Source organism: Phyllobates terribilis, unplaced genomic scaffold (genome assembly GCF_046119375.1).
Source record: "Phyllobates terribilis strain yellow unplaced genomic scaffold, ASM4611937v1 Scaffold_11__3_contigs__length_659146591, whole genome shotgun sequence".
Classification (NCBI taxonomy): domain Eukaryota; kingdom Metazoa; phylum Chordata; class Amphibia; order Anura; family Dendrobatidae; genus Phyllobates; species Phyllobates terribilis.
In genome coordinates this window covers 572902035-572912034 of record NW_027362771.1, presented here as the reverse complement: position 1 = coordinate 572912034, position 10000 = coordinate 572902035, and the positions used below count along the sequence as shown (strand labels likewise).

Here is a 10000-nt window from a genome sequence, read left to right as displayed (position 1 = left end):
ACTTTTCCATTCAATTCTACAACTTTTTCCATTAGAAAGGAAATGGGAATCCAAATAACTTACCGGACCCATGAGTTGTTGAGTCCCTTGACACTTTAGTGTAAAAAGGGGTGGTTGAGAATGAGTTGAGCTACGAATCCAAATTGAATCTTGTGTGAAGGGTCAGAATGAAGTGCCAAAACGCGGGCGTTCAGCATTTTTGCCTGAAGAAAACAAATCCTACTTGAAATACGTTTGACTAAAAAACACGCGTCAGTTTTTGAATGTTGGCAGCGGTGCAGAAAAGGATGCGTTCCCATACCAGTAGTCGAACCCGGGCCGCCTGGGTGAAAACCAGGAATCCTAACCGCTAGACCATACGGGAGAAGATGTACTGCCAGCTCACTTACAATATGAAAAAAAAGAGGTGTACTGCTTTGCACAAGCAACTTCCGCAGATTATTACGTGCATTTTGCCTCGTTAGCGCAGCAGGTAGCGCGTCAGTCTCGTAATCTGAAGGTCATGAGTTCGATTCTCACATGGGGCACTGGTACCGTGTTTCCTTAACTGATTTTGCCACCATCTTGGCTAGAGAGTCACAGCTCTTTTCCATTCAGTAGCAAAACATCACCAATTGATGGAAGGGGAGCTCCAATGACAAACAGGGATAAAGGCTTGTTGAGTCCCTTAACACCCAGGAATTAAAAGTGAGAGATATGAATGGTTTGAGATATGACATCAAATAAGCTTTTGTGCAAATAAATATCCAAAAAACCTGGTGGTCTGCATTTTTGGCTGCAAAGAGCAGTTCCAACCTAAACTGATTCTGTCTGCAAGGCACGTGTTGGCTTTGGAATGTGGACACTAGTCCCCAAAAAAAAGTCTCTCCCATAGCAGGAATCGAACCAGTCAACCAGGAATACTAACTAAGTCTTTCTCCACATGGTGTAAGCAGTACAGTAAACAGCAAGACAGGTGTAAAAAAAAAAAAAAAAAAGAGTGTTTTGCTTTGAATACAAAACATCAACATTACAAGAGCTGAAACACGCTACATGGTCAAGGTTTTTGGCACGTCAGTTGAATAATTTGAAGATCATGAGTTTTTTTGCTCACACGTGGCATCCTCCTTTTCTCAAGAGATTTTGTCACTAACTCTGAACTTTCCAATTCAGTTCTAAACTGTTTCCGATTAGAAAGAACATGGGAGCCCTAATGACAGACAGGACACATGGCTTGTTGAGTCCCTTGACACTTTTGTGTAAAACTGTGTAGTTGAAAAAGGCTTAAGCTATGAAACAAAAGGAAATCTTTTGCAAAAGTCATAATGCATCGCCAACGTTAAGTATTTTTGTTGCAAAGTGAAAATCTACCAGAAACATTTTTGATTGAAAAACACGTGTCAGTCTTTGAATGGTGGCAGTAGCTAAGATAAAGATGCATTCCCATACCGGGAGTCGAACCCAGGCCACCTGGGTGAGAGCCAGGAATCCTAACCGCTAGACCATATGGGAAAAGATGCACTAATGTCTCAGTGACATTATGAAAAAAAAAAGTTTTCTGCTATGCACAATAAACTTCTGCAGATCTGCAGGTACAGCTTACCTCGTTAGCGCAGTAGGTAGCGCGTCAGTCTCATAATCTGAAGGTCGTGAGTTCGAGCCTCACACGGGGCACTGTTCCCTCCTTTTCTCGAGAGATTTTGTCACCAACTTAGAACTTTTCCATTCAATTCTACAACTTTTTCCATTAGAAAGGAAATGGGAATCCAAATAACTTACCGGACCCATGAGTTGTTCAGTCCCTTGACACTTTAGTGTAAAAAGGGGTGGTTGAGAATGAGTTGAGCTACGAATCCAAATTGAATCTTGTGTGAAGGGTCAGAATGAAGTGCCAAAACGCGGGCGTTCAGCATTTTTGCCTGAAAAAAACAAATCCTACTTGAAATACGTTTGACTAAAAAACACGCGTCAGTTTTTGAATGTTGGCAGCGGTGCAGAAAAGGATGCGTTCCCATACCAGTAGTCGAACCCGGGCCGCCTGGGTGAAAACCAGGAATCCTAACCGCTAGACCATATGGGAGAAGATGTACTGCCAGCTCACTTACAATATGAAAAAAAAGAGGTGTACTGCTTTGCACAAGCAACTTCCGCAGATTATTACGTGCATTTTGCCTCGTTAGCGCAGCAGGTAGCGCGTCAGTCTCGTAATCTGAAGGTCATGAGTTCGATTCTCACATGGGGCACTGGTACCGTGTTTCCTTAACTGATTTTGCCACCATCTTGGCTAGAGAGTCACAGCTCTTTTCCATTCAGTAGCAAAACATCACCAATTGATGGAAGGGGAGCTCCAATGACAAACAGGGATAAAGGCTTGTTGAGTCCCTTAACACCCAGGAATTAAAAGTGAGAGATATGAATGGTTTGAGATATGACATCAAATAAGCTTTTGTGCAAATAAATATCCAAAAAACCTGGTGGTCTGCATTTTTGGCTGCAAAGAGCAGTTCCAACCTAAACTGATTCTGTCTGCAAGGCACGTGTTGGCTTTGGAATGTGGACACTAGTCCCCAAAAAAAAGTCTCTCCCATAGCAGGAATCGAACCAGTCAACCAGGAATACTAACTAAGTCTTTCTCCACATGGTGTAAGCAGTACAGTAAACAGCAAGACAGGTGTAAAAAAAAAAAAAAAAAAAAGAGTGTTTTGCTTTGAATACAAAACATCAACATTACAAGAGCTGAAACACGCTACATGGTCAAGGTTTTTGGCACGTCAGTTGAATAATTTGAAGATCATGAGTTTTTTGCTCACACGTGGCATCCTCCTTTTCTCAAGAGATTTTGTCACTAACTCTGAACTTTCCAATTCAGTTCTAAACTGTTTCCGATTAGAAAGAACATGGGAGCCCTAATGACAGACAGGACACATGGCTTGTTGAGTCCCTTGACACTTTTGTGTAAAACTGTGTAGTTGAAAAAGGCTTAAGCTATGAAACAAAAGGAAATCTTTTGCAAAAGTCATAATGCATCGCCAATGTTAAGTATTTTTGTTGCAAAGTGAAAATCTACCAGAAACATTTTTGATTGAAAAACACGTGTCAGTCTTTGAATGGTGGCAGTAGCTAAGATAAAGATGCATTCCCATACCGGGAGTCGAACCCAGGCCACCTGGGTGAGAGCCAGGAATCCTAACCGCTAGACCATATGGGAAAAGATGCACTAATGTCTCAGTGACATTATGAAAAAAAAAAGTTTTCTGCTATGCACAATAAACTTCTGCAGATCTGCAGGTACAGCTTGCCTCGTTAGCGCAGTAGGTAGCGCGTCAGTCTCATAATCTGAAGGTCGTGAGTTCGAGCCTCACACGGGGCACTGTTCCCTCCTTTTCTCGAGAGATTTTGTCACCAACTTAGAACTTTTCCATTCAATTCTACAACTTTTTCCATTAGAAAGGAAATGGGAATCCAAATAACTTACCGGACCCATAAGTTGTTGAGTCCCTTGACACTTTAGTGTAAAAAGGGGTGGTTGAGAATGAGTTGAGCTACGAATCCAAATTGAATCTTGTGTGAAGGGTCAGAATGAAGTGCCAAAACGCGGGCGTTCAGCATTTTTGCCTGAAGAAAACAAATCCTACTTGAAATACGTTTGAATAAAAAACACGCGTCAGTTTTTGAATGTTGGCAGCGGTGCAGAAAAGGATGCGTTCCCATACCAGTAGTCGAACCCGGGCCGCCTGGGTGAAAACCAGGAATCCTAACCGCTAGACCATACGGGAGAAGATGTACTGCCAGCTCACTTACAATATGAAAAAAAAGAGGTGTACTGCTTTGCACAAGCAACTTCCGCAGATTATTACGTGCATTTTGCCTCGTTAGCGCAGCAGGTAGCGCGTCAGTCTCGTAATCTGAAGGTCATGAGTTCGATTCTCACATGGGGCACTGGTACCGTGTTTCCTTAACTGATTTTGCCACCATCTTGGCTAGAGAGTCACAGCTCTTTTCCATTCAGTAGCAAAACATCACCAATTGATGGAAGGGGAGCTCCAATGACAAACAGGGATAAAGGCTTGTTGAGTCCCTTAACACCCAGGAATTAAAAGTGAGAGATATGAATGGTTTGAGATATGACATCAAATAAGCTTTTGTGCAAATAAATATCCAAAAAACCTGGTGGTCTGCATTTTTGGCTGCAAAGAGCAGTTCCAACCTAAACTGATTCTGTCTGCAAGGCACGTGTTGGCTTTGGAATGTGGACACTAGTCCCCAAAAAAAAGTCTCTCCCATAGCAGGAATCGAACCAGTCAACCAGGAATACTAACTAAGTCTTTCTCCACATGGTGTAAGCAGTACAGTAAACAGCAAGACAGGTGTAAAAAAAAAAAAAAAAAAAGAGTGTTTTGCTTTGAATACAAAACATCAACATTACAAGAGCTGAAACACGCTACATGGTCAAGGTTTTTGGCACGTCAGTTGAATAATTTGAAGATCATGAGTTTTTTGCTCACACGTGGCATCCTCCTTTTCTCAAGAGATTTTGTCACTAACTCTGAACTTTCCAATTCAGTTCTAAACTATTTCCGATTAGAAAGAACATGGGAGCCCTAATGACAGACAGGACACATGGCTTGTTGAGTCCCTTGACACTTTTGTGTAAAACTGTGTAGTTGAAAAAGGCTTAAGCTATGAAACAAAAGGAAATCTTTTGCAAAAGTCATAATGCATCGCCAATGTTAAGTATTTTTGTTGCAAAGTGAAAATCTACCAGAAACATTTTTGATTGAAAAACACGTGTCAGTCTTTGAATGGTGGCAGTAGCTAAGATAAAGATGCATTCCCATACCGGGAGTCGAACCCAGGCCACCTGGGTGAGAGCCAGGAATCCTAACCGCTAGACCATATGGGAAAAGATGCACTAATGTCTCAGTGACATTATGAAAAAAAAAAGTTTTCTGCTATGCACAATAAACTTCTGCAGATCTGCAGGTACAGCTTGCCTCGTTAGCGCAGTAGGTAGCGCGTTAGTCTCATAATCTGAAGGTCGTGAGTTCGAGCATCACACGGGGCACTGTTCCCTCCTTTTCTCGAGAGATTTTGTCACCAACTTAGAACTTTTCCATTCAATTCTACAACTTTTTCCATTAGAAAGGAAATGGGAATCCAAATAACTTACCGGACCCATGAGTTGTTGAGTCCCTTGACACTTTAGTGTAAAAAGGGGTGGTTGAGAATGAGTTGAGCTACGAATCCAAATTGAATCTTGTGTGAAGGGTCAGAATGAAGTGCCAAAACGCGGGCGTTCAGCATTTTTGCCTGAAAAAAAAAAATCCTACTTGAAATACGTTTGACTAAAAAACACGCGTCAGTTTTTGAATGTTGGCAGCGGTGCAGAAAAGGATGCGTTCCCATACCAGTAGTCGAACCCGGGCCGCCTGGGTGAAAACCAGGAATCCTAACCGCTAGACCATACGGGAGAAGATGTACTGCCAGCTCACTTACAATATGAAAAAAAAGAGGTGTACTGCTTTGCACAAGCAACTTCCGCAGATTATTACGTGCATTTTGCCTCGTTAGCGCAGCAGGTAGCGCGTCAGTCTCGTAATCTGAAGGTCATGAGTTCGATTCTCACATGGGGCACTGGTACCGTGTTTCCTTAACTGATTTTGCCACCATCTTGGCTAGAGAGTCACAGCTCTTTTCCATTCAGTAGCAAAACATCACCAATTGATGGAAGGGGAGCTCCAATGACAAACAGGGATAAAGGCTTGTTGAGTCCCTTAACACCCAGGAATTAAAAGTGAGAGATATGAATGGTTTGAGATATGACATCAAATAAGCTTTTGTGCAAATAAATATCCAAAAAACCTGGTGGTCTGCATTTTTGGCTGCAAAGAGCAGTTCCAACCTAAACTGATTCTGTCTGCAAGGCACGTGTTGGCTTTGGAATGTGGACACTAGTCCCCAAAAAAAAGTCTCTCCCATAGCAGGAATCGAACCAGTCAACCAGGAATACTAACTAAGTCTTTCTCCACATGGTGTAAGCATACAGTAAACAGCAAGACAGGTGTAAAAAAAAAAAAAAAAAAAAAAAAAAAAGAGTGTTTTGCTTTGAATACAAAACATCAACATTACAAGAGCTGAAACACGCTACATGGTCAAGGTTTTTGGCACGTCAGTTGAATAATTTGAAGATCATGAGTTTTTTGCTCACACGTGGCATCCTCCTTTTCTCAAGAGATTTTGTCACTAACTCTGAACTTTCCAATTCAGTTCTAAACTGTTTCCGATTAGAAAGAACATGGGAGCCCTATTGACAGACAGGACACATGGCTTGTTGAGTCCCTTGACACTTTTGTGTAAAACTGTGTAGTTGAAAAAGGCTTAAGCTATGAAACAAAAGGAAATCTTTTGCAAAAGTCATAATGCATCGCCAATGTTAAGTATTTTTGTTGCAAAGTGAAAATCTACCAGAAACATTTTTGATTGAAAAACACGTGTCAGTCTTTGAATGGTGGCAGTAGCTAAGATAAAGATGCATTCCCATACCGGGAGTCGAACCCAGGCCACCTGGGTGAGAGCCAGGAATCCTAACCGCTAGACCATATGGGAAAAGATGCACTAATGTCTCAGTGACATTATGAAAAAAAAAAGTTTTCTGCTATGCACAATAAACTTCTGCAGATCTGCAGGTACAGCTTGCCTCGTTAGCGCAGTAGGTAGCGCGTCAGTCTCATAATCTGAAGGTCGTGAGTTCGAGCCTCACACGGGGCACTGTTCCCTCCTTTTCTCGAGAGATTTTGTCACCAACTTAGAACTTTTCCATTCAATTCTACAACTTTTTCCATTAGAAAGGAAATGGGAATCCAAATAACTTACCGGACCCATGAGTTGTTGAGTCCCTTGACACTTTAGTGTAAAAAGGGGTGGTTGAGAATGAGTTGAGCTACGAATCCAAATTGAATCTTGTGTGAAGGGTCAGAATGAAGTGCCAAAACGCGGGCGTTCAGCATTTTTGCCTGAAAAAAACAAATCCTACTTGAAATACGTTTGACTAAAAAACACGCGTCAGTTTTTGAATGTTGGCAGCGGTGCAGAAAAGGATGCGTTCCCATACCAGTAGTCGAACCCGGGCCGCCTGGGTGAAAACCAGGAATCCTAACCGCTAGACCATACGGGAGAAGATGTACTGCCAGCTCACTTACAATATGAAAAAAAAGAGGTGTACTGCTTTGCACAAGCAACTTCCGCAGATTATTACGTGCATTTTGCCTCGTTAGCGCAGCAGGTAGCGCGTCAGTCTCGTAATCTGAAGGTCATGAGTTCGATTCTCACATGGGGCACTGGTACCGTGTTTCCTTAACTGATTTTGCCACCATCTTGGCTAGAGAGTCACAGCTCTTTTCCATTCAGTAGCAAAACATCACCAATTGATGGAAGGGGAGCTCCAATGACAAACAGGGATAAAGGCTTGTTGAGTCCCTTAACACCCAGGAATTAAAAGTGAGAGATATGAATGGTTTGAGATATGACATCAAATAAGCTTTTGTGCAAATAAATATCCAAAAAACCTGGTGGTCTGCATTTTTGGCTGCAAAGAGCAGTTCCAACCTAAACTGATTCTGTCTGCAAGGCACGTGTTGGCTTTGGAATGTGGACACTAGTCCCCAAAAAAAAGTCTCTCCCATAGCAGGAATCGAACCAGTCAACCAGGAATACTAACTAAGTCTTTCTCCACATGGTGTAAGCAGTACAGTAAACAGCAAGACAGGTGTAAAAAAAAAAAAAAAAAAGAGTGTTTTGCTTTGAATACAAAACATCAACATTACAAGAGCTGAAACACGCTACATGGTCAAGGTTTTTGGCACGTCAGTTGAATAATTTGAAGATCATGAGTTTTTTGCTCACACGTGGCATCCTCCTTTTCTCAAGAGATTTTGTCACTAACTCTGAACTTTCCAATTCAGTTCTAAACTGTTTCCGATTAGAAAGAACATGGGAGCCCTAATGACAGACAGGACACATGGCTTGTTGAGTCCCTTGACACTTTTGTGTAAAACTGTGTAGTTGAAAAAGGCTTAAGCTATGAAACAAAAGGAAATCTTTTGCAAAAGTCATAATGCATCGCCAATGTTAAGTATTTTTGTTGCAAAGTGAAAATCTACCAGAAACATTTTTGATTGAAAAACACGTGTCAGTCTTTGAATGGTGGCAGTAGCTAAGATAAAGATGCATTCCCATACCGGGAGTCGAACCCAGGCCACCTGGGTGAGAGCCAGGAATCCTAACCGCTAGACCATATGGGAAAAGATGCACTAATGTCTCAGTGACATTATGAAAAAAAAAAGTTTTCTGCTATGCACAATAAACTTCTGCAGATCTGCAGGTACAGCTTGCCTCGTTAGCGCAGTAGGTAGCGCGTCAGTCTCATAATCTGAAGGTCGTGAGTTCAAGCCTCACACGGGGCACTGTTCCCTCCTTTTCTCGAGAGATTTTGTCACCAACTTAGAACTTTTCCATTCAATTCTACAACTTTTTCCATTAGAAAGGAAATGGGAATCCAAATAACTTACCGGACCCATGAGTTGTTGAGTCCCTTGACACTTTAGTGTAAAAAGGGGTGGTTGAGAATGAGTTGAGCTACGAATCCAAATTGAATCTTGTGTGAAGGGTCAGAATGAAGTGCCAAAACGCGGGCGTTCAGCATTTTTGCCTGAAAAAAACAAATCCTACTTGAAATACGTTTGACTAAAAAACACGCGTCAGTTTTTGAATGTTGGCAGCGGTGCAGAAAAGGATGCGTTCCCATACCAGTAGTCGAACCCGGGCCGCCTGGGTGAAAACCAGGAATCCTAACCACTAGACCATACGGGAGAAGATGTACTACCAGCTCACTTACAATATGAAAAAAAAGAGGTGTACTGCTTTGCACAAGCAACTTCCGCAGATTATTACGTGCATTTTGCCTCGTTAGCGCAGCAGGTAGCGCGTCAGTCTCGTAATCTGAAGGTCATGAGTTCGATTCTCACATGGGGCACTGGTACCGTGTTTCCTTAACTGATTTTGCCACCATCTTGGCTAGAGAGTCACAGCTCTTTTCCATTCAGTAGCAAAACATCACCAATTGATGGAAGGGGAGCTCCAATGACAAACAGGGATAAAGGCTTGTTGAGTCCCTTAACACCCAGGAATTAAAAGTGAGAGATATGAATGGTTTGAGATATGACATCAAATAAGCTTTTGTGCAAATAAATATCCAAAAAACCTGGTGGTCTGCATTTTTGGCTGCAAAGAGCAGTTCCAACCTAAACTGATTCTGTCTGCAAGGCACGTGTTGGCTTTGGAATGTGGACACTAGTCCCCAAAAAAAAGTCTCTCCCATAGCAGGAATCGAACCAGTCAACCAGGAATACTAACTAAGTCTTTCTCCACATGGTGTAAGCAGTACAGTAAACAGCAAGACAGGTGTAAAAAAAAAAAAAAAAAAGAGTGTTTTGCTTTGAATACAAAACATCAACATTACAAGAGCTGAAACACGCTACATGGTCAAGGTTTTTGGCACGTCAGTTGAATAATTTGAAGATCATGAGTTTTTTGCTCACACGTGGCATCCTCCTTTTCTCAAGAGATTTTGTCACTAACTCTGAACTTTCCAATTCAGTTCTAAACTGTTTCCGATTAGAAAGAACATGGGAGCCCTAATGACAGACAGGACACATGGCTTGTTGAGTCCCTTGACACTTTTGTGTAAAACTGTGTAGTTGAAAAAGGCTTAAGCTATGAAACAAAAGGAAATCTTTTGCAAAAGTCATAATGCATCGCCAATGTTAAGTATTTTTGTTGCAAAGTGAAAATCTACCAGAAACATTTTTGATTGAAAAACACGTGTCAGTCTTTGAATGGTGGCAGTAGCTAAGATAAAGATGCATTCCCATACCGGGAGTCGAACCCAGGCCACCTGGGTGAGAGCCAGGAATCCTAACCGCTAGACCATATGGGAAAAGATGCACTAATGTCTCAGTGACAT

At 41.9% G+C, this 10000-nt stretch overlaps 3 non-coding genes across 3 annotated transcripts; all 3 read left to right on the top strand.

Moving 5' to 3' along the window:
• The first annotated feature begins 3276 nt into the window (after positions 1-3276).
• TRNAM-CAU (transfer RNA methionine (anticodon CAU)) lies at positions 3277-3349 on the top strand. Its single transcript has one exon. It is a non-coding gene; the product is annotated as a tRNA-Met (tRNA).
• A 3325-nt stretch (positions 3350-6674) lies between these two features.
• On the top strand, positions 6675-6747 carry TRNAM-CAU (transfer RNA methionine (anticodon CAU)). Its single transcript has one exon. It is a non-coding gene; the product is annotated as a tRNA-Met (tRNA).
• Positions 6748-8368: 1621 nt separating this feature from the next.
• TRNAM-CAU (transfer RNA methionine (anticodon CAU)) lies at positions 8369-8441 on the top strand. The gene has a single exon. It is a non-coding gene; the product is annotated as a tRNA-Met (tRNA).
• The last annotated feature ends 1559 nt before the right edge of the window (positions 8442-10000 follow it).